This window comes from Lissotriton vulgaris, chromosome 2_2 (assembly GCF_964263255.1).
Source record: "Lissotriton vulgaris chromosome 2_2, aLisVul1.2, whole genome shotgun sequence".
In the NCBI taxonomy this organism is placed as follows: domain Eukaryota; kingdom Metazoa; phylum Chordata; class Amphibia; order Caudata; family Salamandridae; genus Lissotriton; species Lissotriton vulgaris.
The window spans coordinates 298,991,728-299,017,683 of NC_141688.1; the positions used below are offsets into that span (position 1 = coordinate 298,991,728).

At 45.6% G+C, this 25,956-nt stretch overlaps 1 protein-coding gene across 1 annotated transcript in view; it reads left to right on the forward strand.

Moving 5' to 3' along the window:
* LOC147729342 (embryonic protein UVS.2-like) overlaps window positions 1-25,956 on the forward strand; it is a 251,093-nt gene that overhangs the window by 4,761 nt on the left and 220,376 nt on the right. The window contains exon 2 of the mRNA XM_086959917.1: window positions 24,726-24,839. The gene's annotated coding sequence lies outside the window, so the exon portion shown is untranslated. The remainder of the gene's footprint in view (window positions 1-24,725; window positions 24,840-25,956) is intronic.

Here is a 25,956-nt window from a genome sequence, read left to right on the forward strand (position 1 = left end):
ACGCAGTTACATCCAGTGCTGGTGGACCATGCCACTAGGTATTCAGAGGCTTTTCCCCTTAAGACCATTACAGATCCTGTAGTGGCAAGGGCCCTTCTGGAAGTCTTATCCATAATGGGGTTTCCTAAGTAAGTCTTGTCAGACAGAGGTACACAATTCATGTCCACATGCATAACTGCCATGTGGAAAGAGTGTTGTGTAAATTACAAGTTTACCAGACCCTACCATCCACAGTGCAATGGGCTTGTTGAAGGGTCCAACAAGCCCCTCAAGAGTATGGTCATGGGACTCCCAGAAAAGCTCAGATGAAAATAGGATGTCTAATATCCTTTTCCTACAGAGAGGTTCCTCAGAAGGGGGTGGGCTACAGCCCATTTGAACAATTGTTTGGACATCCAGTTAGGGGTCCCTTGTGTCTGGTTAAGGTGGGGATGGGAGCAACCTCTCAAACCTCCTAAATAGGAGATTGTGAACTATGTCCTTGGCCTGTGTTCATGTATGGGTGGGTAGCCAAAACCTTGAAGCCAGCCAGGAACTTCAGAAAGCTTGGCATGACCCAAATGTTGTTCTGACTGTTTACCAGCCAGGACAGAAAGTGTGGGTGCTTGAGCCCGTGGCCCCAGCAGCTCTCCAAGACAAGTTGAGTGGCCCACCACACCATCTTGAGGAAAGTCCTCACAGAGTTCTGCATGTGAACCGCTTAAAACCTTTTATTGACAGGGCTGACTTAAGCTTGTCCCTGGCCACTGATGAGGGACAGGAGGAAGAGAGTGATGCTCTCCCTGATCTCCTCTCTCAGGATCCTGTTGATGGATTTGTTGACGGAGTAGCCTTTGCAGGCACCCTCACTTGACCAGCAGCAAGCTGATTGGAAGCAAGTCCTCAATCAGTTTCAAACCACCTGGTGTGCCCCCATTAAGTGGACACAGGTGACAGTCTGCCTGTCAAGAGTAAAATCTACAGACAGCCTGACCAAGCCCGAGACTGCATCAGGACTGAGGTCCAGAAGATGTAGGAGTTGGGCGTTATTGAACGTTTGGATATCCCTTGGACTATATCTGTAGTCCTTGTGCCAAAACCTCATACCCAAGATGGTAAGAGAGGGGGGCGGGTGAGGTTTTGTGTAGACTATAGAGGTCTCAATGCAGTAACTAGGAAGGATGCCAATCCAATTCAGCTTCAGAAAGAACACGATCCACCACCACCTGCAACAGGTCGCACGCAGAAGCTGGAACAAGATCACAGCCGACCAGCTCGCCGCATCCCTGAGCCAAGACCCCCCCACCAGCTCAGCGAACCCCAGCCAGGCCACCAACAACCTCACAAAGTGGATCAGCAACTGCGCAGACGACCTCGCCCCACTGACGACCCCGCCCAGCAGAACTGGCAGTAAGAAAGCACCTTGATTCACCGACGAACTCAAGAGCTCCAAGAACAACTGCCGAGCCCTCGAGAGAGCCTGGCACAGAGAACCAACACCAGACAACATGACCACCCTCAAGCTCGCCACTCGAAAACACCACCAACTGATTCACACCACCTAGAAAACCGCATTCAAGGAACGACTGGACAACAACGCACACAACAGCAAGGAACTCTTCAACATCGTCAAAGAGCTCTCCAACCCCAACGCCGGAAACAACGACATCACCCCATCACAAGACCTCTGCAACTCCCTCGCCTCCTACTTCCACAACAAGATCGCAGACATACACAACAGCTTCATCACACAGCCAACGCACCCCACGACTGCACCTGCACCCCCCACCACCACCCTCCGCGCCTGGACCCCGATCAACACCGAAGAAACCCGACGCATGATGAACTCCATCCACTCCGGATCCCCAACCGACCCCTGCCCCCACCACGTCTTCAACAAGGCCGACGCTGTCATCGCACCCCACCTGCGGGACATCATCAACACCTCCTTCGACACCGCTACCTTCCCGGAGAGCTGGAAGCACGCCGAACTCAGCGCTCTACTGAAGAAACCATCAGCGGACCCCACCGAACTCAAAAACTACCGCACCATCTCGCTCCTCCCGTTTCCGGCCAAAGTCATCGAGAAGACCGTCAACAAGCAGCTGGCCGCCTTCCTCAAGAGGAACGGATCCCTCGACCTCTCGCAGTCTGGCTTCCGGGCCAACCACCGAGACCGCCCTCATCGCAGCCACCGATGACATCCGAGCCCTGCTCGACAACGGGGAAACTGTGGCCCTCATCCTCCTAGACCTCTCCGCGGCATTCAACACTGTCTGCCACCGCACCCTAGTGCAGCGCCTCAGCAACGTCGGAATCCAAGAGAAGGCACTAGAATGGATCATCTCCTTCCTCGCCGGAAGGACACAGAGAGTCTGCCTCCCCCCGTTCAGATCCAAGGCCACCAAAGTCATCTGCGGCGTACCACAAGGATCATCACTCAGCCCCACCCTCTTCAACGTCTACATGAGCCCCCTTGCGGCCATCGCACGCCAACACAACCTCAACATCATCTCTTACGCCGACAACACCCAGCCGATCCTCTCTCTCACCAATGACCCCGCCACCGCCAGAGCCAACCTACGCGAAGGGATGACAGACGTAGCCGAGTGGATGATGAACAGCCGCCTGAAACTGAACTCAGACAAGACGGAAGTCCTCATCCTGGGCTCTTTTGCCGTCTCCTCGTCGTGCTTCAACATCCTGCGCATGCTACGTAAGATCTTCCGGTGGATCCCCACCGAGACCAGGAAGACGGTCACCCAGGCCCTCGTCACCAGCCGACTGGACTACGGCAACTCCCTCTATGCCGGACCACTGCCAAACTCCAGAAGAGACACCAGCGGATCCAGAACGCCTCAGTAAGACTCATCCTCGACATCCCCCGACACAGCCACATTTCCGGACACCTGAGAGACCTGCACTGGCTCCTGGTCAACAAGAGAATCACCTTCCGTCTCCTCACCCATGCACACAAAGCCCTCACAACCAAGGCCCAAGATACCTCAACAGCCGCCTCAACTTCTACACTCCCACCCGCCAGCTTCGATCGACCAGTCACGCCCTCGCCGCCGTCCCCCCATCCGAAGAGCCACCACAGGAGGAAGGTCCTTCTCCTACCTGGCCGCCAAGACCTGGAACTCCCTCCCGACCCACCTCCGCCTGACCCAAGACCACCTCGGCTTCAGGAAGCAGCTCAAGACCTGGCTGTTCGAGCAGTAGCGGACCCCCCCCTCCCTAAGCGCCTTGAGACCCTCCGGGTGAGTAGTGCGCTATATAAATGCATTGATTGATTGATTAATTAATTGATTGAATTCCCAGGTCAGATGAGATGATTGATACTTTTGCCTCTGCCAAGTATCTCAGTACATTTGACCTGACTGCTGGCTTCTGGCAAATCTGACTCTGAGGATGCCAAGCCAAATACAACATTTTCAACCCTAAGTGGCATTATCAATTTATTTTAATACCTTTTGGTTTGAAGAATGCACCTGCCAATTTCAGAGGTTGGTAACAAAGTTCTCACAGGTCTGGAAGCCTGAAGTGCAGCATATCCAGATGATTTTGCTGTATTTAGCTCCGCCTAGGAGGATCACCTGGTCCACCTCAGGAATGTTCTGAAGGCCCTGCAAAAGGCAGGTCTCACTATCAAGCCTACAAACGACCAGATAGTGCAGAGCAAGGTTGTGTATTAGGGCCACCTTGTAGGTGAAGGCCAGGTTCAACTATTGGAGAGCAAAATCCAGACCATCATGAACTGGGTTGCTCCCACTACTTAGACTCAGGTTCGAGCTTTCTTGGGCCTGGCTGGGTACTACAGGAGGTTTGTTGAGGTATATTGGTCCATAGTGACTCACCTTAATTACCTCACCTCCAAAAGAATGACTAAGAAAGTTCAATGGACAGTTAGGTGTCAGAAGGCATTTGATGACCTGAAGCAGGCCATGTGCACCCCTCTCATTCTGCAAAGTCCTGATAACTCCAGAACTTCTTTACTGTTCAGAGAGATGCTTCTGAGATAGGGGTAAGTGCAGTTCTGTCACAACTTAATGCAGATGGCCAGGACCAACTAGTAACGTTTATAAGCAGAAGATTGACCCCCAGGGAGATGCATTGGTCAGCTATTCAGTTGGAAGCCTTTGCTGTGGTCTGGGCCTTGAAGAAGTTGAAGTCATACCTGTTTGGTACACCCTTCATTGTTCAGACAGACCATAAGCCTCTCTTAATGCTAAAACAAATGAAGGGTGAAAATCCCAAATGATTGAGGTGGTCCATTTTCCTACAGTCTGCGCACAGCCGCTGTGGGATTTCTTGGTACTTACCTTGGGTGGTTCCTTTTGTCCCCAGCTCTTCTGAGTCTCCTGGTCCAAGTCCCGACTTCAGCCACAGTTCACGTTCCACTTTCTTAGTATATGGTTTGGTCGCCCACAGAGACCACTGAGTATTGTGCTTACGTACCTCTTACAGTTGCAGTATTATTGTGTATTTGTGTTGATATCCCCGGGTAGAAGATATACCAATGTGTGAGTGCATTTTGTGTAATAAATAGACATATTTTTAATATCTACACTGTGGTTCTTTTTCATTTACCCTTCACTACATGATTAGATCTGGTAAAAGAAGCTGCTTAACACTCCTTCTGGACTAGGCCTAGAAGATGAGAGGATTGTGGAAAAGAGGCAATGAGAAGAGAAAAATTAATAGGAAAGGACAGAGGGGTGAGGAAAGCAGAAAAAAGAAGATGGGAATAAGGGACAGAAGAGTAAAAAAGAAGAGAGGAGAAGATAAAGAGAGAGGAGCCAAGATAGGGGAGAGGAGACAGGTTTCACAAGAATTTAAACCGGAAAAGCATTCTTGCATGCAATGTTGACATCAAAATATGTTTTTTTTCCGGACAATTGTGCATAGTCATTTTAATACTGTGAGTTTGGCATCCTATGTTTGATCTAAATACAGATACAGCTGTTCACATCCAAAATATCAGTTCAGGCGATGGTGAATAATATGTCAGTGAATAGGGTTCGGGGAGTGTGGTGCCTATATGTATATATATATATACATCTCATGGATAGTGACCCGTGTGGACCGCAAGCCAAGGGCTCTTGGCTTGTGCAAAGGAAGGGGTTTTACAAGTGTAAAGAGTGTAGAGCATGTCAACATGGAGTCAATATCGCAGAATTCTCTACACCATTTGGGGGACCCAATAGAGAAATTACCAAATCTATCAATTGTAAAACTGATCATATGGTATATGTGTTGGAGTGCCCGTGTGTACTGAGATTTATAGGTAGCACTATCTTACAGGACACAAAAGAGTACTCCAACACATCAGAGCCATCAAGAACCACGACCAGTCATATCCAGTGGCCAGGCATTTCCATGTGCACCATGATGGTAACCCTAAGGACCTCAAATACTTTTTAATTGACTCTGTCCCTAAAGACAAACGAGGAGGTGACAGAGAGAGGAGCCTTAGATTGCTAGAGATGAATTATATCCTATCCTAAGTCTTAACAGTAAGCACCCCAATGGCCTCAACAGTTCGGAGGAACTGCATGCTAGTTTATAATCATTGGGGTTCCGGTCCTAACAATATTAAAACTAGAGATTCTTTTAATTATTTGATTGGACTGATATGCTTTACTAAGTTTTCTGATGGCTCTGGTACATACTTTTGATTTAACTGTAATCTCAGGAATTAATTTCTGTCCCTATTAACTGTTCTTAGGAATTTATTCCCTACATGGCAACTGTTCGTACGTTCCCTTTATTCTCTTTTAACTATCTGAAACTTTCTATAATATACATTTAGCACTTTTTGTATTTCTTGTTTTGAAAATAACAATCTTTTAAAAAAAACATGAAAAAAATGAAAAAATTAGTGGTTTGCACATGCACTTATTTTGCACATGTATGTCCAGTTTTACTATAAGCCAGAGGTCTTGCATTGGGGGCTTCTCTACTTACAACATTACAACACTAGGAGTAGATTATGTAGGATTGGGATTTTTCCCTTTCTTCTGTATCTCCCATCCCTTATACGGATATTTAGAATTTGAGGAGAAATCAAATCAGGCAAGCAATTCTGTCTCAGCATCTTGAAACACATATGCAGAGTTTGCACAATACAAGTAGACTTGGGGTTTTTGCTGTTCAACAGATGTCGGTTGTGACATGGAATATATATTGTCTGATTGATGTTGACTCAAGACTGGCGCTTTATATAAGACACAGATGTACCCTTACCTAATGCCCAGCAGGGCAATGTGATAATATATCTGTATCTCACAGCCTAAACCTAATAATATATCTATATCTCACAGTCTAAGCCTTACCCTCTCCTACCTCACTCTTGTCGGGGTATATGGCATATGATATAAGCTTAGCCTCACCCCACATCTTAACGCGAACTGCATGGTGTCTTGTGTTTCTCATATATATTGTCTCATACAATTCATAGCCACATCACTATCTACCTCATAACGGCTTTGTTCTTAGAAAGGTTAACATTTTGCTAAGCCAAAACCTTACCATCGCCTACCTCACTTGGGCGGTGCATATGGCATATGATATAAGCTTAGCCTTACCCCACCTCTTAATGCGAATTGTACTTGTGTTTCTGTTGGCATACATATTGTTTCACACAATCATAGTCATTCCATTATCTACCTCATATCTGTTTGTTTCTTGTAATGTCCACACTTATGTTAGTTAACCTATTAATGTGAATTACACTTGTGTTTTTTATTTGCATATATATTGTTTCACACAATCATATTCATTCTATTATCTACCTCATATCTGTTTGTTTATTGTAATGTCATCACTTATGTTAGTTAACCTATTCCGATGTTAAGCGCTCTGATACCCACGGGTCTTGTTCGCGCTATATAAAACTCTTCAATAAATAAATAAATAAATGTTGATAGGAAATTTGGGGTTTGGTTTACTCTATAAATGAAATATTCAATATATTTAACTATACCATTGTTTAATGAATTACACATCCAGTGTTTATATTTATTATTTTTCACAAATGTAATTATTTATTCATTTTGTGAATAGCAGTCTGTCTTTCTATATTTTATTGCACTTGCAGTATATTTAGTCTTTCTACCACTCTTATTTTAAAATGTAAAGAGGGTGTGTACACTTTTTTGTATTGTCCTACCTTTATTTTCACTATATATATGTCTGTAATGGCTCTGAGCGCGCTATGTGAACAAGCTCCCTAGTGGAGTGAAACGCGTCATCCTTTATTGAATAAATCGCCACTCTGCAACTCACTTGAGGCCTGATTGTTTTCTCAGCTTGATTTTCGCTGCATTCATTGGGGCCATTGGAGGTCTAAACTTGCTGTGTTCCGCCGATTACTGACAGAACAGGGACTGTTTTTCTCATATATATATATATATATATATATATATATATATATATTCACTTGGACAGCGCTCCTGCTGCAACCCTTCGCCTTCGTGGGTGTGGCTCGAGCCGGCGGAGCAGCTGGAATCAATATACAAAAGTAGCGGCGTTCCTCACGGGCACTCGGACAAGGATCACACAGCAAACTTCCAGGGTTACCAAGATCAAAGATTTATTACTTCATAAATCTCGTCGTGACGCGTTTCGCACTCCAAAGAGTGCTTGATCACACAATTTGCTCCGAGTTCAGTTACATTTTTTATGTTGGTTACACCATAAACACCAAAGAAGGACTCATTATGTTAAGCCAGTCTCGTACATTTACACACATTAGGAGGCCATATTGAACTGGTGTGAAACACCGACTTTACCCCATTAATGCACAAAAGGAGTGAGTTAATCGCACTCCCCTCCTCACGCGTTTTGGTTGAAAATGTTAAATTCATCACATTGATTTTACTTAACAAACTTGTATTATTAATAACAAACTTGTATTATTAATAAAAATCGCTATCAGTGCGAACACATGAGAAAAAGAAAATAAGTGACATTGTGTTTAATAACAACAATCAATTTCCAAACCTCGCGACCCTTTGTTTCTGGGATATGAAGGTTAACTATCTAGTAGTTTTAGTTACGGGGCTCCTCCCTGTGTGCGTCATGCTGGATTGTAGTCATGGCAACGAGCGGTAAACAGGAAATGTATATGTCCGATGTGTGGATCGCAATCATTGATTCTCTATGAGGTGGCGCACCCTGAACCCATTTAGGGTGAGTGTAAAACTGAATGATGAGTTGCAAAACTTGCCGTGAAGTTATAATGTGGGACTCATCATACTCAGTGTTGTGCTCCGGCAGAAATGAAGGCTGTCCGGGCTATCCACTGTCTGCACGTAGAGTGCATGTGTATCCCTCTGATTAGTGAGATAGGGACTTGAACTCCCACTACTCTGGTTAGTGAGAAGGGGAGCCCCCCTAAAAATGGTACGCCCCTATTAATAGGCGTTTGCGTAATAGAAATATAGTCCATCCTGGTTAGTGGATTGGACTATTGTTATTCAGATTGCCACCTCTGATATCCCATTGAGTCCCAAAAGTATATGGTGTAGATATGTAGTGACTCTGTGTGTATTACTGCATACAACACGTGTAATCATAGACTCAGGTGCATACATCAACTGATTAGAATACTATTCTATTTAAAACATTGGAAGAGGAGAAGAGAGGAAATTCACAGTGCAGCTCAAGATGACTCATGTTATTCTTATTCTGACATCTCCCTCGTTTAGGTTTATCTGCAGAGAGACAGAGAGAATAGAAGGTATAAGATAAAGAGGAATAGGAGACACTAAATTAAGTGCAGATAATACAAATTACATTTTCAATTCAACCGAGTACAGTTAGTCCAAACACATTGCAACAACACATTTCATTCTTGTAAGTGTACATTGTATTCTTCTTCCATGTTATGCCCCTTAGGGTAACGGGTACAAAGGCTGATTATGTATTTCGATTCCTTTTGTCTTAACTTAAGTAGGCGATTACCTCCTCTGGGGCCTATGTTAATCTGCTCCAACACAAAATAAGTGAGTTTTTTGGGGTCAGAATAATGATGGCTCTCAAAATGGGACTCAATGGGATATCAGAGGTGGCAATCTGAATAACAATAGTCCAATCCACTAACCAGGATGGACTATATTTCTATTACGCAAACGCCTATTAATAGGGGCGTACCATTTTTAGGGGGGCTCCCCTTCTCACTAACCAGAGTAGTGGGAGTTCAAGTCCCTATCTCACTAATCAGAGGGATACACATGCACTCTACGTGCAGACAGTGGATAGCCCGGACAGCCTTCATTTCTGCCGGAGCACAACACTGAGTATGATGAGTCCCACATTATAACTTCACGGCAAGTTTTGCAACTCATCATTCAGTTTTACACTCACCCTAAATGGGTTCAGGGTGCGCCACCTCATAGAGAATCAATGATTGCGATCCACACATCGGACATATACATTTCCTGTTTACCGCTCGTTGCCATGACTACAATCCAGCATGACGCACACAGGGAGGAGCCCCGTAACTAAAACTACTAGATAGTTAACCTTCATATCCCAGAAACAAAGGGTCGCGAGGTTTGGAAATTGAATGTTGTTATTAAACACAATGTCACTTATTTTCTTTTCCTCATGTGTTCGCACTGATAGCGATTTTTATTAATAATACAAGTTTGTTAAGTAAAATCAATGTGATGAATTTAACATTTTCAACCAAAACGCGTGAGGAGGGGAGTGCGATTAACTCACTCCTTTTGTGCATTAATGGGGTAAAGTCGGTGTTTCACACCAGTTCAATATGGCCTCCTAATGTGTGTAAATGTACGAGACTGGCTTAACATAATGAGTCCTTCTTTGGTGTTTATGGTGTAACCAACATAAAAAATGTAACTGAACTCGGAGCAAATTGTGTGATCAAGCACTCTTTGGAGTGCGAAACGCGTCACGACGAGATTTATGAAGTAATAAATCTTTGATCTTGGTAACCCTGGAAGTTTGCTGTGTGATCCTTGTCCGAGTGCCCTTGAGGAACGCCGCTACTTTTGTATATATATATATATATATATATCCTCTGATTTTAACAACATGAAATTTATAAATAGGTGTGTTATGAGGTACTCACTATTTATTGGATGTATATACAGTTATTTATTTATTTATTCCTGATGTATTTATACCGTTAGATGTTTTAGAAATGATTTTAAAATTATTGTGTACATCTATGTTGCTAAGCATTTATGCATTTATTTATTTATTTATTTATTTATTTATTCATCTAAATATTTGCATCTATTTATTTATATGTATATGGGTGGACCGACCAATGAACAGTAAACACAAGGTCAAGGATTGTCCCAATCATGATCGATGGGTTAGTGCATTAATGCCATTACTGTTCAAAATAAATGTGTTTCTTCTTGCTGCTATGTATTATGTTTACAAAACTGTGGCAATCAGATTTAGGTGACGCCCCTTATGACGGTTAAAAAACTTACTGGATTGATCTGAGCACGGGCTTTTTACACTTTATATCACATGGTATTTGCACAAACCAATGAAAACACTTCTTTCTAAAATCTAAAACAGAAAAACTTGAGTAAATATTTAAAGGAATGCCATAGGTAGTTTGGCGTCATGTGATCAAGTCTACCTAGTAGGGACGAAACGTGTCATGGCTGCCTACTTTGTTTGTATGCTGTAAGAAAAATAAATTGAAGGTATTTTAAGAGCTTAGTGGTCCGTGCTCTTTATTTGCATCCTGCGAGGGAAAAGCGGACGCGAGGAGTTTTTTAAGATATATATATATATATATATATATATATACAATACACGATCCTTTCTGTGCAGAAAGAAGCAGGTCCACTCAGGTTCACAGGAACACGTTCTTTTATTACCAGCAGCTAAGGAGCGGCATGACCGGTTTCGGCTGGAGTGCCTTTATCAAATGCCTATTTCCTCACGATTTTCTGCTGTCCACTTTTAAAAGCGCAATGCCCCGTTGCGATTGGCGCAGGCACTGCGAAGGTAGGGGAGTTCCCATGAACTCAGTGCTCCCAGTCTCGGTGCTCCAAATTCACATGCTGCAGGTACTTGCACGTGCGTACTGCCCCCAGTGGGCCGTGCCTGCAGCTTCACTTCCCATTCCCCGATGTCTTCGTGAAAATAAAAAAGCAGCATTCCTGTGTCCTACCATCCAGCCTACAAATCCCACAACGCATTTGGGCACATAACCTCAAAGTAAGTACTGGAAGATGCTGTTCGTGAAGTCACCAATTAACAGCTTGCGCCCGTTCAGTGATCCGCTGTATGTGAAGTCACATTAGTTGACACAGCTTGTGCCTTGCAGGAAATGGTGGCGGTTCGGCGTGGTTCCCAAGCACATTGAGAGGCACCAAAAGTTTACCACTGTGCACGCCGAACTTTCTTCAGGAGGGGGACTTTGAAGGTGCGCGTGGCCCGCACCTATGTATACAATACACGATCCTTTCTGTGCAGAAAGAAGCAGGTCCACTCAGGTTCACAGGAACACGTTCTTTTATTACCAGCAGCTAAGGAGCGGCATGACCGGTTTCAGCTGGAGTGCCTTTATCAAATGCCTATTTCCTCACGATTTTCTGCTGTCCACTTTTAAAAGCGCAATGCCCCGTTGCGATTGGCGCAGGCACTGCGAAGGTAGGGGAGTTCCCATGAACTCGGTGCTCCCAGTCTCGGTGCTCCAAATTCACATGCTGCAGGTACTTGCACGTACGTACTGCCCCCAGTGGGCCGTGCCTGCATATATATATATATATATATTTTTTTTTCTCATGCCCGAATTTCACCCAAAAAAACTCAATGGATTGAGAGATAAAATGAAAAATGGCAAACGTCTGTGGTTGTAAGTGTTAGAATGTGCTACAATGCCTTTTCTTGTCTGCAGTCAGCAGTGGCGGTGCATCCATTAGGGCGCTGGGGCATTGCCCCACTAATATGTTAAGGCCCCATTCACAAGTCGCACGCCGTCACTAACAACTTACTTTAATTTAATCCCGGGGTGGCCGGCCAGCCATCGGGCCGCGCCTGAGGCAGTCAGGCGTCAGAGGCTTTGAAGGGGGGTGGGGGCAGCGGTTTCAGTGAAGTCATCGTCATCATGATGACTGACATCACGATGATCACAAGGGTGGTCTAGCGCACAGCAAGAGAGCGCATGTTCGGTTTTGGGCTGGTCATTTTTCCGACCAGCCTGAACATGCGCATTAGGTTGCACATTTAGAGAGCGAGGGTTGTTTCATGCCGCAGTTCGCGACCTCCTAATGAGCAGCGAGTATCCCTTCTCAAGCAAATCCTGGCACTGCTGGAGCAGCGTCTGGATTGGCTGAGATGCATGCCTTTGCCAGGCCTCTCTGCATTCCTGAGCATTGTTGTGCATGAGGCGCCGCGCGTGGGTGGCGCTGACATGGTGTATGACCAATCATAATGAACAACAACAATTGCCAATACTGCTGCTTTTTTTTGGGAAATGATTCAGAACCCAGAAGAAACAGAATGAAACCGCTCCTTCTTAACCAATCTTTCAGTTTGACATAATCAGCTTATTTTTCAACAATGCAATTTTTTCTTTATAAACACCTTTAGAAAATTCAATATTCATGGACCAACAATTTACACAAAGTTGTGAATATATTTTTTGGATGGCCTATTGTTTAAATAATTTCAAATATAGCATATATATAGTGTGTACTATTGTAGTTTCGAGAGATTGGCGTTTTTGGAAATATATTGTCCTAGACACCCTAGTTTTTTTTTTACTGAATGTAAATAAAGTGCATGTATGAATGGTTGAATGAATGGAGAATCAGTCTGTGTGTTTCATCACTTGTGAGTTTGAAGGAGAAAATGTTGTGAAAAGTGTTGGGTGATGGTGATATGAATGATGTTGTATAAAGTGTAAAGAATTTTTCTTGTGGGGTTTCGTGTACATTGTTGGTCTATGTATATTGAATTTTCTAAAGGTGTTTATAAAGAAAAAATTGCATTGTTGAAAAATAAACTGATTAAGTCAAACTGAAAGAATGGTGAAGAAGGAGCGGTTTCATTCTGGTTCTTCTGGGTTCTGAATCATTTCCCATAAAAAAGCAGCAGTATTGGCAATTGTTGTTGTTCATAGTGATATTGGCGCAGCCTTGCTGCGTATTAGCCAAACCCTTTCTTTGGTAATTCTATTGTATGACCAATCCTGGCATGGCTTCTTGGGAAGCCATGCAGTGATTGGCCATTTCTACGTTGCTGGGCTGTTGAGCTAGCCTGTTGCTGCCTGCCTGTCAGTGCCTTCCCCTCAGGTTGGGAGCGAGTGTGACGTCGGAGCCTCGAGTGAGTCAGAGCACACCTGGTGTTCAGGGCTACTGCTCATGCTCGGGTGCTATTATTTGTCCCCCTTGACCGCCGTGGCCTCAGCCTTGATTGATTTCTCTCATTCGATCACGAAAAGTCGTAGATCCGATCAAGTCGATGACTCAATGTCGACCAGTAGTACTCGGAGATTCAGAAAGTGAGTACTGACAGTCTGAGCTGCGCAATGTGCATATTGTAATGTTGTATAAAATAATTAAATAAATACATGTATATCGTCATCGCTATGCAGAGTGATAGATGCTTTTTGTGCTTCTAAAATGGAGGTTGTGGCGTAGCTTGATGTGTATCAGCTGTGCATATGGCAGTCTGGCAGGATAGCACTGTTAATAATATCAGCAGTATGGGACCAGTGGGGGGATGTAGGACAAGGTCAAGAGGTAAGTCCGTTCTGCCATGCTACCCAATGTCCATTTATTTCCATCACTGCCATCAATACTCCATTTTAGAAGCACAAAAAAGCATCCATTTTGTTTATTCGGCCCACGGCTTAGTGATGTTACTGCAACATCAGGCCTGTCTGGTTATCTGCATTCGACATTTCCAGCCTGTGCACTTTAGATACCAGCCTCGTCGCCACTGGAAAGACACCTAGGCAACATGGTGAGATCTTGACGGTTTGAAGGGGGGTCTCTTGCGGTCCCATGTGCCACGTGTACGAAGTTGTTCCACCGCCAGCTGGTCTCTCCCTTAAACCCTCAGCTAGCTACTTCATGTCTAGGTGAGGAAATAAGCGGCTATTGTGGGAACTTTAGGTTAGCACCTGTAGTGTCTTGCGAGTCAGTAAGAGGCAGACACTACTTTATATTCACGGAGCTTTATTGCATACATCCATCCTCCATGGTGTCCCTGCTCTAACTGCCCCTTTCCTGTCTCTGCACCTCCTCTTCCTCTGGCCCCCTAGCGCTCCGCCCACTCCCAACTAATAGACTGCATCACAACATGACATCTCCCCCCTTGTTAACAAAATGAACTTAGTGCCCAACATGTGTCTAGTTCCTTGATCAGCCACACGGATCCGCTGGCCGTTCATTTGAGCTATGGAGACGCATCTCCGTTTCCGTTGTGTGGCTTTCTGTCGCCTTGACGAGAGCATCCTTTACCACAAGAGTGCATCTTTGCAATTGCACAACGTCTCGTGTGATCTGCCTATGCTCAGATTCGTGGTGGTTCTCAATCAGCTTCTGGGTGATCCACTCACCTTCAGCGTCTGAGGTGACTGCGAAGGGCTCAGCTTGATATTGGCTGTCTGTCTTCCTTTGCGACTCTTGTTTGATTGACGCTCGATCTCTTTTCTGAGGGGATGTTGTTCTGGTTCTCTTCTGAGCACCCGCATGTCCTTTTACTTCTGTTTGTCTTGTCCGGTTGAGGGCAACACTGCCCTCCTGTTCAGAGTCACGGAAGCCAGACGGTAAGGTACGATCTGAAGAGATCGTCTTGGTATGGTTTGGGGACTCATTTGCTGCCTCTGGTTGTCTCATCCACTCCCGCTCGCGTTTGGGACTGGTGAACCCTTGGAGCATCTGGGCATATGTATGTTTCTCTCTCATCCAATGCTGATCTGTCTCCATTGACACGTTTGGCTTTCCTTGCAGATTGACTGGCTGGTCCTTTTCCCTCCGGTGAGTAATGTCCACTATATCTGTTTTCCTTTTGTAGGCCTTCGAGTCAGCCTCGCTGACCCCATCAGGGGTGACGGTGCATTATTTATGTCTTGATATACCTGTGACTGACATGACAGGTTGTCTTGTGAAGTGATTGAGTATTCAGAGACATTGGTGTGAGACATGTTGCTCTTGATGGGAAGAATGTCCCTTGGTTCTATGGTGTGTTCAGGTGATTGACGCCATGGCCGTTGTCTGGACCATGACTTGGTCGACTCGAGGGATCGAACAGACGTGCTGTCTGAATCGGAATAGTCTTTTGTTGTTTTCCTTTGAGAACGTTTCTTTGAGTGTGGCCTGAATGGTAACTTTCTGAAATAGGTAGGCCGTGACGGACTGCTCATAGAGTCTGAAGTTTCTTTGGGATATTTCTCTGGGTACCTACCTGGGTGGCTTCGATGTCATCTCACTGGAGAGGTTGTTTGATAACCACATGTTTATGTCTTGTGTTTGATCCCAGGTTGCTTCATATTTGCCTCTCTCACATGATGGTAGTGACCTCCTCTCAGTTTCCTCTTTATCTCGGATGTCATGGATGTATTTGTCTCCCCCTTTCCGGTGTCTGAGTGAATCAGTCCATCTTATGCGGTTGGCTTCTTTTTCCCGCTTGCTTTGTGTACTGACATCTGTGCTATGGGTGTGATGTGTTATGCTGCTTGATGCTTCCTCGTACGCATCTACAGAATTTGGCGAATAGCGGGATGCTTGGGGGTGCTCGTGTGCCAATTTCCGGTTTTGACATGACTGTTCCCATCTTCTGTAGTTTGTTTTTCTTGCCCGCTTGTTGGGCAGACTGCCATCTTGTCCCTGGGTGCGATCTGTCCCACTTGACGCTTCATCCTCTTCAGAATAGTTTGTGCCATGCTTTTAATGACTCCTTGAGGTTGTGTCAGTGAGACTATCACGATCCCGGATTGTCCCGGTCTTTTGTATTGTTGACTCTGAGTATTCTATGTCCCTTTGTCTCTCCCGCTGTTTTATCTCTGGTTTGCCTTCACCCTCCCTCTTTCTGGTTTTGTTTGTCTCTTGGGTGTTGTTCCCAGACATGAGGCATGTCTCTTTCCTGGTATTTTTGTGTCTTGCATTCGGGTGTAATTCTTTTGATATGTCACTTGCTTTGACCCGCACTCCAACTTTGGCCTTTCTGATGATTTCCTTTAGCGACCAATGCCCTCAAAGGATCTTGCACTTTGTGTTAGAATTTGAACAGCCTTCGATTATCCGGAGCCGAACGGCTTCCTCATTTGTAAATGTATTGAAATGGCAGCATGGTACCAAACTTTGCAACTGGGTGATGAATTTTGGCAATAGTTCTCCTGGTTCCTGCCGTGCTGTGTTGAAGGCGATGCGATCATGATCCACGTCTACTAGTGCGTGGAAATGGGCACGTAGCTTCTCTTGGAGTCTTCCGTAGGTCTCTGTGTCCTTTTCAGGAAATGTTTTGATTAAGCGTTGGCCCTCATGACCTACCAGCTGGAGGAGTAGTATCAGACATTTTCTATCTCTTCGCTCACTAATTGCTTCAAGAAAATCGTCTAGTGATTCCAGCCACCGGTTCCATTTGAGACCTAAACTCCGAGTGTCAGTGTGTGTCACTGGGGGCGGCATTTCAATGCAGGGATTGGACCGTTGTGTTACTTCTCCCACCGCCATGAGAGAGGAAGATTCTGATCTATTACTGTTCACTTTGCTTACCGTCTTCTTTGCTGACTCTCTTCAGCCGCGAACCTTGGTCTGGTCGTTTGCTTTGAGGTTGGTAAGCTCAGCAACTATCTCAGTATGCGCCAGTGAATGAGACTTGGATTTCTTGAATTCAGAATGGCCATCACTTTGCTACACTATGCGTAACTCGTGGCTCCCTTTCCTTAGAGTATCATGCTAGCTGCAGGTGGTTGATGGCTCTTCCGCGATGATGCCTGGCACATTTGACGTCTTGTTCGTTCATGCGTATCTTCTGGACTAGTACAGGTCCTTAAATCGCTTCGTTGATGAGAGAAGGCTTCCTCGACATTCATCTACTCGTGCTTCTGGATCATTTATTTTATTAGACTCTGTTACTTTTGAATTGTTTGTCTTCACGTGGTGCTGAACGTTTACTTTGGCACTTGCCTTTGCTTGTGTTTGTCGCATTCGAGGTTTGTGCGGGCTTGTGCTTGTTTTCAGTGCATCCCTTGCACTTGCCAGTGTTTGCTGTGTTCAATGGCCCTTTGTTCCTTTTACTTCATGTTTCTTGTACTCGTGCTTGTTTACATTCAGTGCGATCTTCGCTTGTTTCTGGTACTGCCTTCTGCAGTTCTGCCCTCTTCGGGGCTTCTGCAGGACTGCCCTCTTCAGGTCCTCTGCAATTCTGCACTCTTCGGTTTGTGATCAACGTTGTATTGTATTGTATTGTATTGTAAAGGCTCTTCTATAGCGCATGGCTACTCTGGAGCATCCCAGCGCTTAGGACTGACCAAAGGGAAGTGGATTGCGAAGAATGCGGAGGCCCAGACTCTAAATCCTGGGAAAAAGAACAGTTTTCAGCTTCTTTCGAAATGCAAGTAAGTTAGGCTCTTGTCGGAGAGATGGAGGAAGGGCATTTCATAACTTAGCCGCATTATACGAAAAAAGACGGCCCCCTGTGCGGGCCCTATTAATCCTGGGAATTGCTAAAAGATTTTGCTGATTGGAATGAAGGTTCCTAGATGGTTTATAAGGCCTAATCATGTCATCCAGGATGGGGGGACCTCTCCCATAGAGTGTTTTGTGGACCGTACAGAGAGTCTTGAAGTGAACCCGCTCCCTTACCGGAAGCCAATGCAGAGCACTCAACGCGGGTCTAGCTGGGGAGCGATAGCTAGCACCCGTAAGTAGCCTCGCTGCAGAGTTCTGGGCAACCTGAAGTTGCCAGATAACCGAGACAGGGGCTCCTAGATAAGGCGCGTTCCCATAGTCCAGCCTAGATAGAATGAGGGACTGGACTATGGTTTTCTTGGCTTTTTCAGGTAGCTGAGGTAGGATTTTGCGGATTGTCTTCAACAACCCAAAGCAAGTAGCTACTGTCTTCCTTTGCTGGGTTGTGAATTACAGCTCCGCATCTAGCCAAAATCCGAGGCTCTTAATCTCGGTCTTTGGAGTGGGCCCAGGCCCCATGCAGGAAGGCCAGAGTGTCAGGTTGTTAAATGTGGCTCGTTTCCCCAATAGCATCAGCTCAGTTTTTCCCCAGTTCAACTTAAGGTGGGATAGTTGCATCATTTGCAACTGCTTCCAGGCAGTTGCAAAGGTTGGTCGGAAGGGGCTCTACCTGATTCAAAGAGACAACTAGCTGGGTGTCATCAGCGTAGCTCACTAATTGGATTCCAAGGGGGGCCACTACTTCCGCCAGAGGCGCCATGTACACATTGAACAGTGTGGGGCTGAGAGAGGAGCCCTGTGGCACCCCACACTGTAATGGTACTGGAAGGGAACAACTGTTCTCCGAAAAGACCTTAAAAAATCTGTCTCTAAGAAAAGACTCGAGCCACATAAGGGCCTTGCCCGTGACCCCGATCTTTCCAAGGCGAGATAGGAGAACACGGTGGTTGACCGTGTCAAAGGCGGCACTGAGGTCCAGGAGGATAATGGCCGCGCTGCCACCAGCGTCCAGAATCCTCCTGGAGTCCTCGACCACCCTCAACAGTGCTGTCTCGGTTCCCTGCCCTCTCCGGAACCCTGTTTGAATTGGGTGGAGCAGGTTGTGGGTCTCTAAAAAAGACGCCAGCTGTTTGTTCACCCATTTTTCGTTCAGCTTACTAATGCCAGGGAGAAGGGAAATGGGGCGAAAGTTTGAAAAATCATCAGGGTCAAGGCTTGTTTTTTTTAACAAAGCCCTGACCATAGCCAACTTCCAATCTCGTGGCACAGTGCCTGATGCAATCGAAGTGTTGACTAAGTTGATAATGGGCGTACTAATGTGGGGCAAAGCCGAGTTTAAGATGGTCATAGGGGCAGGATCAAGCGGAGAACCACTCTTTATGGAATTAATGAGCGGGGTAAAAGTTCTACACTGAGGGGGGAGAAGATAGAAAGCTGGGGCAAGATAGAGTCAGTGCCACCTACCAGAGGGAGAGTTAGTTCAACCATAGGTAGGGGGGAGGGAGAGAAGGATCTTTTGAAATTTGGTGGCAAAGAAATTTGCTAATTCATCACAGCGAACCCCAGATTCATCAGAAGATGATGGCCGGTCCGGGGCTTTCAGCAGAGATTTGACTATCTTAAACATCTCTCTCTGGGCGTTGGCGGAAGCCTCAATTTTTCCTGCATAAAAAGTGGATTTGGCCATGTTACGGGCAGATTTATATTTTTTTATGGTGGATCTATATTTATTTTTCTTCTCCTCATCAAAATGTTTCCGCCACTGCCTCTCCTCCCGTTTACATTCCTGTTTAAGGAACCTTAGGACCGAATTAAACCAGGGTTGTTTAGTAGGGCCTTTCTTGTTTGTAATAAGTTTTTTGGGAGCACGGTATCCAACGACTGTTCGATCCATTGATTGAAGTCTTTGTTTGCCCTATCTATGTCCTGATTACCCAGAGGCTCGCTCCTCTTCAATATTTCTAGCCATTCATTTAGCTCTAGTTTCGTCTAGCGCCTACCTAAGGCTTTGTGAGAAGGTATAGTTGTACTGGGTCTGTATGCCTTCCATATGAAAGGAATAACCATATGGTCTGACCAAGGGATCGAATATGGCTCAGCTGAAGTTAACTCCGCTATGTTTGAAAATATGGGTTCCCTTTGGAGTGAGTGGGACATGAGCCTATTAAACTCAATTCACAGGAGGCTAAATCCTTAGTCAATTCCATTGCGGTGAGATCTAAGAAATTATTAAAGTGGAGATTCAGGTCTCCCAGCACTATAAAATTAGAAACCGTACTAGCTAAATCTAGAATAGTTTGATTAGTCCTTCCTAAAATTGTCCTATCGGGCCAGGTGGACGATAGATCAAAAGACATGAGAATGACAGTTCTGGAGATAATGTGATAGAAAACTGCGCACTCTCACAATCTGGAATAGAGCTAAAAGCCATACGGCAAATTTAATAATCCCTATAAAGAATGGCGATCCCTCCTCCAACCTTGGACACTCTGTCCCTATGTTGGATCAGGTATCCAGGTGGGAGAGCCTGGACGATATCTGGGCCAGAATTGGATCCAAGCCACGTTTCTGTTCTAAAAAGGATGTCAAGGATGTCAAGGTCCAGGTCTTGAATTAAAAGGGAGATTTTGATGGCATGTTTTGGTAATGAACGGCAGTTTATCAATGCCATTTTCAAATCTACCTCTATTTTCCTTTTGTTTTTGACCACCTCCGTCGCCCTAAAAGGACAATGCTGACATGAAAAGCGGTGGAACGCAAGGTCCACAGAATGGCTGCATGAGGATGGGATTACCCCCTTTAGCTTTTACTTGGTCTCTTACACCTCTTGCGTTTGCTTATGTTTGTTTGATTACGTTTCTTGCATCTGCTTAGGCTTGTTTCATCACACTTCTTATATTGGCCAGTGCTTGTTTACGTACACTTGCCACTGATTGTTCCTTTAGATTTGGCATGTTCTTGTTGTTCACTTACACTTATCACTGCTTGTTTTTTTTGTGTACATCTGCCAATGCGTGTTCATTTATGTTTGCCAACGTTTGTTCATTTACATTTGCCAATGTTTGTTTGGTCTTTGCCAAAGCTTGTTTGGTCTTTGCCAATGCTTGTTTGCTTGCTTCTGTCACTGCTTGTTTTGCATTTACCAATGTTTGTTTGCTTGCGTCTTGATTTTGTCAATGCTTGTTTTGCATTTACCAATGCTTGTTTTGCGTTCACCAATGCTTGTTCGCTTGTCTCTTGTCTTCGTCAATGCTTGTTTGGTCTTCGCCAATGCTTGTTTGGTCTTCGCCAATGCTTGTTTGCTTGCTTTTGCCACTGCTTGTTTTGCATTTACCAATGCTTGTTTGCTTGCCTCTTGATTTTGCCAATGCTTGTTTTGCAATTACCAATGCTTGTTTTGCATTTACCAATGCTTGTTTTACTACAGTTGCCAGTGCTTGCTCATCAAACTGGAGGTTGCCTGACTCCAAAATGGCCGCTTACAGTCTTCACATGGGGATGTCTCTCTGGCCGCCAATTTCACAATCCCATATTCCACGAGATTTGGCTCTTCTTTATTTCCATTTTCAATCAGGCACTCACCCGGCACTCGCGCACCACGCGGGGGCCTGGAAATCTCCCTTGGAAGTCCTGTGTTGATGCTGTCCACTCAGGAGGGCTCTCAGCTGCAGGTAGGACCGGGGTGGGCTCCCGCCGTCCTTTCTTCACTCACCGCGTTACCACGCATCAGGGGTGAGCATCCAAACGCAACGCTCGACAGCGCTTTTGCGATCACGCTCCACGTGGTTTCTAGCCACGGAGCTGCAGGGCACATACGGCGAGGCTGTCCGCTGCTGATCCGGCGGCAGTCCTCGCTCCAGGCACGTCTGTTGCAACGGCGACCTTCCTACGCGCTTCTGAGACACTTACTCAGCTCCTGGGTCCTGCGCAGCGGCACAACCCAGGGATCCCACCCTCGTCGCCAGCTGTAGTGTCTTGCGAGTCAGTAAGAGGCAGACACTACTTTATATTCACGGAGCTTTATTGCATACATCCATCTTCCATGGTGTCCCTGCTCTAACTGCCCCTTTCCTGTCTCTGCTCCTCCTCTTCCTCCGGCCCCCTAGCGCTCCGCCCACTCCCAACTACTAGACTGCATCACAACATGACAGCACCCAGGCCTTCTGCGCCATATTAGAATAAGGACACCTGCCAACTGCCAGGATGACATAGGTGCTACCGAACAAAACCGCTGCTGTACATCAGAACCGCAGTACATTTGGCAGTGGTGTGTGGGCAGAGAGAAAGAGCACAGCATAATGACGTGTGTCTCATCACCATACCACGGTTTGTGCACCAGGTCAAGAAAGAGGTGCTTAGACAGAGCTGAGTGAGTCCCAATATTGTTGGAATAAGGCGTGTGTTTGTCTGTGTGTGTTGCATGTTGTATTTTTGTGTGACTGAGTGCGAGCAAAATTGGTATAGCACCAGGAAGGCTGCAGAACTGAGCTGCATTTCCTGCCTGTTCGAGCTAGTATATTCTAGTTGCTTTTACGTAGTGCTCCAGCCTTGTGACGATGCAACACAGCTCACTTGCGGACATGCTGCGCACTGCTCTTTTAGAGGGGTGGGTATAGAATGGTATGTGGCCTATATGGGCTGGGGTTCCTTGTGTGAAATGAACAGAGTTGTCCTCTTGTGTTTTGCTGCTGCGCCTTGGCGTGGTTTGAAGTTAAAAGGAGTGACCAACAGATGCTAGAGTAGGGATGGATAGAAAGTGTGTGAGTCCAATGTGGCCTATGTGTGAAGTGTCTTGATGCTGTACATGTTAGGCAGAGACTGCTCAAACCGTGTCACAGTGAGCTTGTAGCAGTGCATAAGCATGGATGCAGTAGAAAAGTAAGAGGCTACTTAAAATCACCAGAGTGGTTTGCATCCTACAGATTGTACCACGTTGACCATGGAGCACGGGAAGTGCCTGGGGGTTAAGTGTGCCACCTTAGAGAGAAGCAATATCCAGCCGCCATAGTATATGTTTTGAAGCTCACACAGACATGGCAGAGAAGCAAGCTGTATGAATGGGCATCAATCAATAAATATGTGAGGTACTAAGCATTGTCATTTATATCAAAGTCTGTAATGAAGATCTGTGGTTATATTGATAAGCAGCAACTTACATTATATCATCATACACAATCTCTATATTGATGTAACTGCTACACTTTTCCAGTTGCTTTATTAACATTCTTGCTTTCTGCAAAGTTCTTGAAAATGTACCATTTGGCCACTCTATTTTCAAAATTTTCGGGGGGGGGGGGGGTGGCGGGGGGGAAGGGGGAGAATTCCCCCCCCCCCACCCCCCGTCCCCCTTGATACGTTCACGCTTGCTCATATTGCTCGCTCGCCACAGTGCGCCGCCTGCAACTTTTGCACCTTACCACTTTCAAATGTCACCAGCCGCCACTGCTTGTCAGCGCCCAACAGATCTTCTTATGATCTCTCCCACGCTTCACCTCTTGTTTCAGGCCTCCATTTCACTTCCATTGCTCTTTGGAATGTTTTATTTCAGCTCGATACAGGGTCATGAAATGTGCTGGTGTAAGCATTGTACTATCTTTTCAAAAGAGAGACGACGCAATGAAAATAAGGTTTGTTCCATTCACAATTACCCATATTCAAATGCTTAGCTAAATCAAGTGACAATTCAGTGGTTCTGACTATCACATAACTCTTGAATAGGTCCAGTAAAATATGTGTCACACACCTAGAAAATTAGGAAAAATAAAACCACATGAACAAGACCAGCAGTAAATCAGGACCGCCAAAGCGAGGAACAAAGCTCGACTAGAGGTATATCTTTAAAGAGAAGATTCCAGTGTGGGCCTCAGAGCAGGGGACAGACCGCTCCGGAGCGAGACAGCATCCACGTCTCCGGACTGGAGGCAAGAGACACCAAGCCTTGCAAGAGAGAATAAAGAAACCTGGAGATTAAAAACAGAGAGAAACAGATGCTAGCGGGAAAGTGCGCGAGTGAGAAGAGAGCCAATGAGGAAGTGAGGGAGAATGAGGGAGAAAGGTTAATACAGAGGCAGGAAGATGGGGGAGAGCTATATGGACAGAGATACAGAGGGAGTGATAAGGGAGAAAGAGGGAGAGAGATGCTATGATAGATGGAGAGGACGTTTGAGAAAGTTGCAGCGAAATAGAGAGAGATAGAAGAAGAGAGAAAGAAAGAGAGGGGTAAAGATAGAGGAAATTAGATGTAATAAGACTGAAAGAAGAGTGGACAAATAGATTGTGGGAGAAAAGAGTGAGGGAAAGCGAGTGAGCAGCTACGAGAGAGGGCGAGACAAAGTGAAAGAGGCGGGTGAGAGAACGAGACAGCAAGGGGCAGAGAAGCAGGGATTGAAGGCGAGAGGAGAGGGAGAGAGAGATGCTGGCACTGTCTGTAAACACACTGTTGTGTAATTAGTAGCATCTTTATTGGGCTGCATTCTGGGATATATGCATCGAGATTCTCATTGGTTCAAATAAAGTTCCTGCAGCATGCCACGTGCCTGTGGTCGAACACCGTGACCGGTTCCCTCATCCAGAAGAAATCAACATTTATATTAACCAAGAGAGCTTCCACCACCAGCAGATTCAACCTAAACAAGCACCTGTTTTAGGATTCAGATGGAACAGCCCTTTCCTGGAAGCTTGAGCCACGTCACCTTTCACAAGAGAGAGGCGCGCGGTGACCTCGAGCCTTTCACGGCTGACCTTTCACTTTCCATTGCTCCTAGTGATGGCACACAATAGAAAAGTGATGACGTTTATTTATTAAATGTCACGTGCTCACCAGTACAACATATTTTAACATGAATCTCCTTTGAAATGACTACTCTACTATTATAAGCTAGGAAGACACTCAGCACAGTATGTATTTAATGATTAAAGGCGGAATCTATTCTTTCCTATATCACTGAGCTACACGTGGAAATGCACAGACAGATGTCTATCTGCATTCCAAAACAGGCCTTTTTGGTCCAAATGTCCACAACTAATGTTCACATGAACTCACAGTGAGATGATAAAAGTACTCATATGTCAGGGATTAAGTGTTGTTTTATATGTTTGTAGGCTCTACAGAATTGGAGGAAGCTGTCTCATCTCTCCAGAGACTGGCAGAACAGAAGTGTGCAGCAACAAGCAGCCCAAAATACTCCTGCAGTCAAATCCTGGAATCCAACAAAGGTAAGCGAGTCAACATTTCTCAAAAAAAAAGAGTCCAAAACATTAACAATCTGAGTGATTGGTGGAGAATATTAGACATTGTAGGAAATTGAGTTACTGGTTGAGGGAGGTGAAACCCTACTCAAGCAGCAACCACAATTCTTGTCATGGTGAAACACAAGCAAACCCCAAATGAACCTGTGCTTAACCCTCTGGCAGCTTGGTACAAAATAGTCAGGCTTATTTTGAGAAATTGTGTAAAGTATTTATGCAGAACTTCAAACAGTAATAAGAGAAAATCCCACACTATTTCAGAACAAATAGAGTCACATTTAATAAATTATTTGACAATAATCCAATTAGTAGAACCGGAGTGGTGCAATTTTGAAGATGTAGATTAAAGTACTGCTTAAAAGCGCCAACTGTGGTTATCTGGTCGCGCTGGATTGGGACAACATAACAAGTACAGGCTTACGACGATAGAGTGTGGGCCAGATACAGGGACCATGTTAATCCCGTTGAGCAATGTACCTTAAATTCTGGCTGCGGAGCGTTGCCCAATGCAGCAGCAGTCCCAGGAAGCATGAGGTTTTCATCGATTAAGTGTCAAGGATGCGCCTCGCATTGGCGGTTTCAGTGAGCTGTGAGGGTTGCGAGACAGGCTTGCTTTGAGGCTGCATTGTTTTGCGTCGGTTCCGAGGTGCTGGGCAGGCTGTGATGCTGGCTTGCGTCGAAGCTGCATCGGTTCCAATGAGGCATTGCGAAGAGCTATGTCAGGTTTACGTCGTGGTGTGCTAGTTGGGGTGAGACCACAGCTGCGTTGACAGAGCACCTTTAGCCCCACCTCCAATGGTCCAGCACTTGGTGGGGCACAACTTACAGCAGGCACAGTCCACGTGCCCGGCTTATGATGGTTGGAGACTTTTCTACACCTGAAGCTATAATCAGGAGGCCAACCAGCCAGCATTTTGGTCACTGTGGTGATCCTGGGTTCAACATACAGGTCCTGTCCTTCCCACTCAAACAGCAGGCTAGCAGGCCAGCAGACAAGTCTTTCTGGGAGCAGAAGAGCACAGCAGTCCTTCTTCTGAGTCTTCTACAGGACCAGATGTGTGCTGAATAGTTGGGTCTGGGAGTC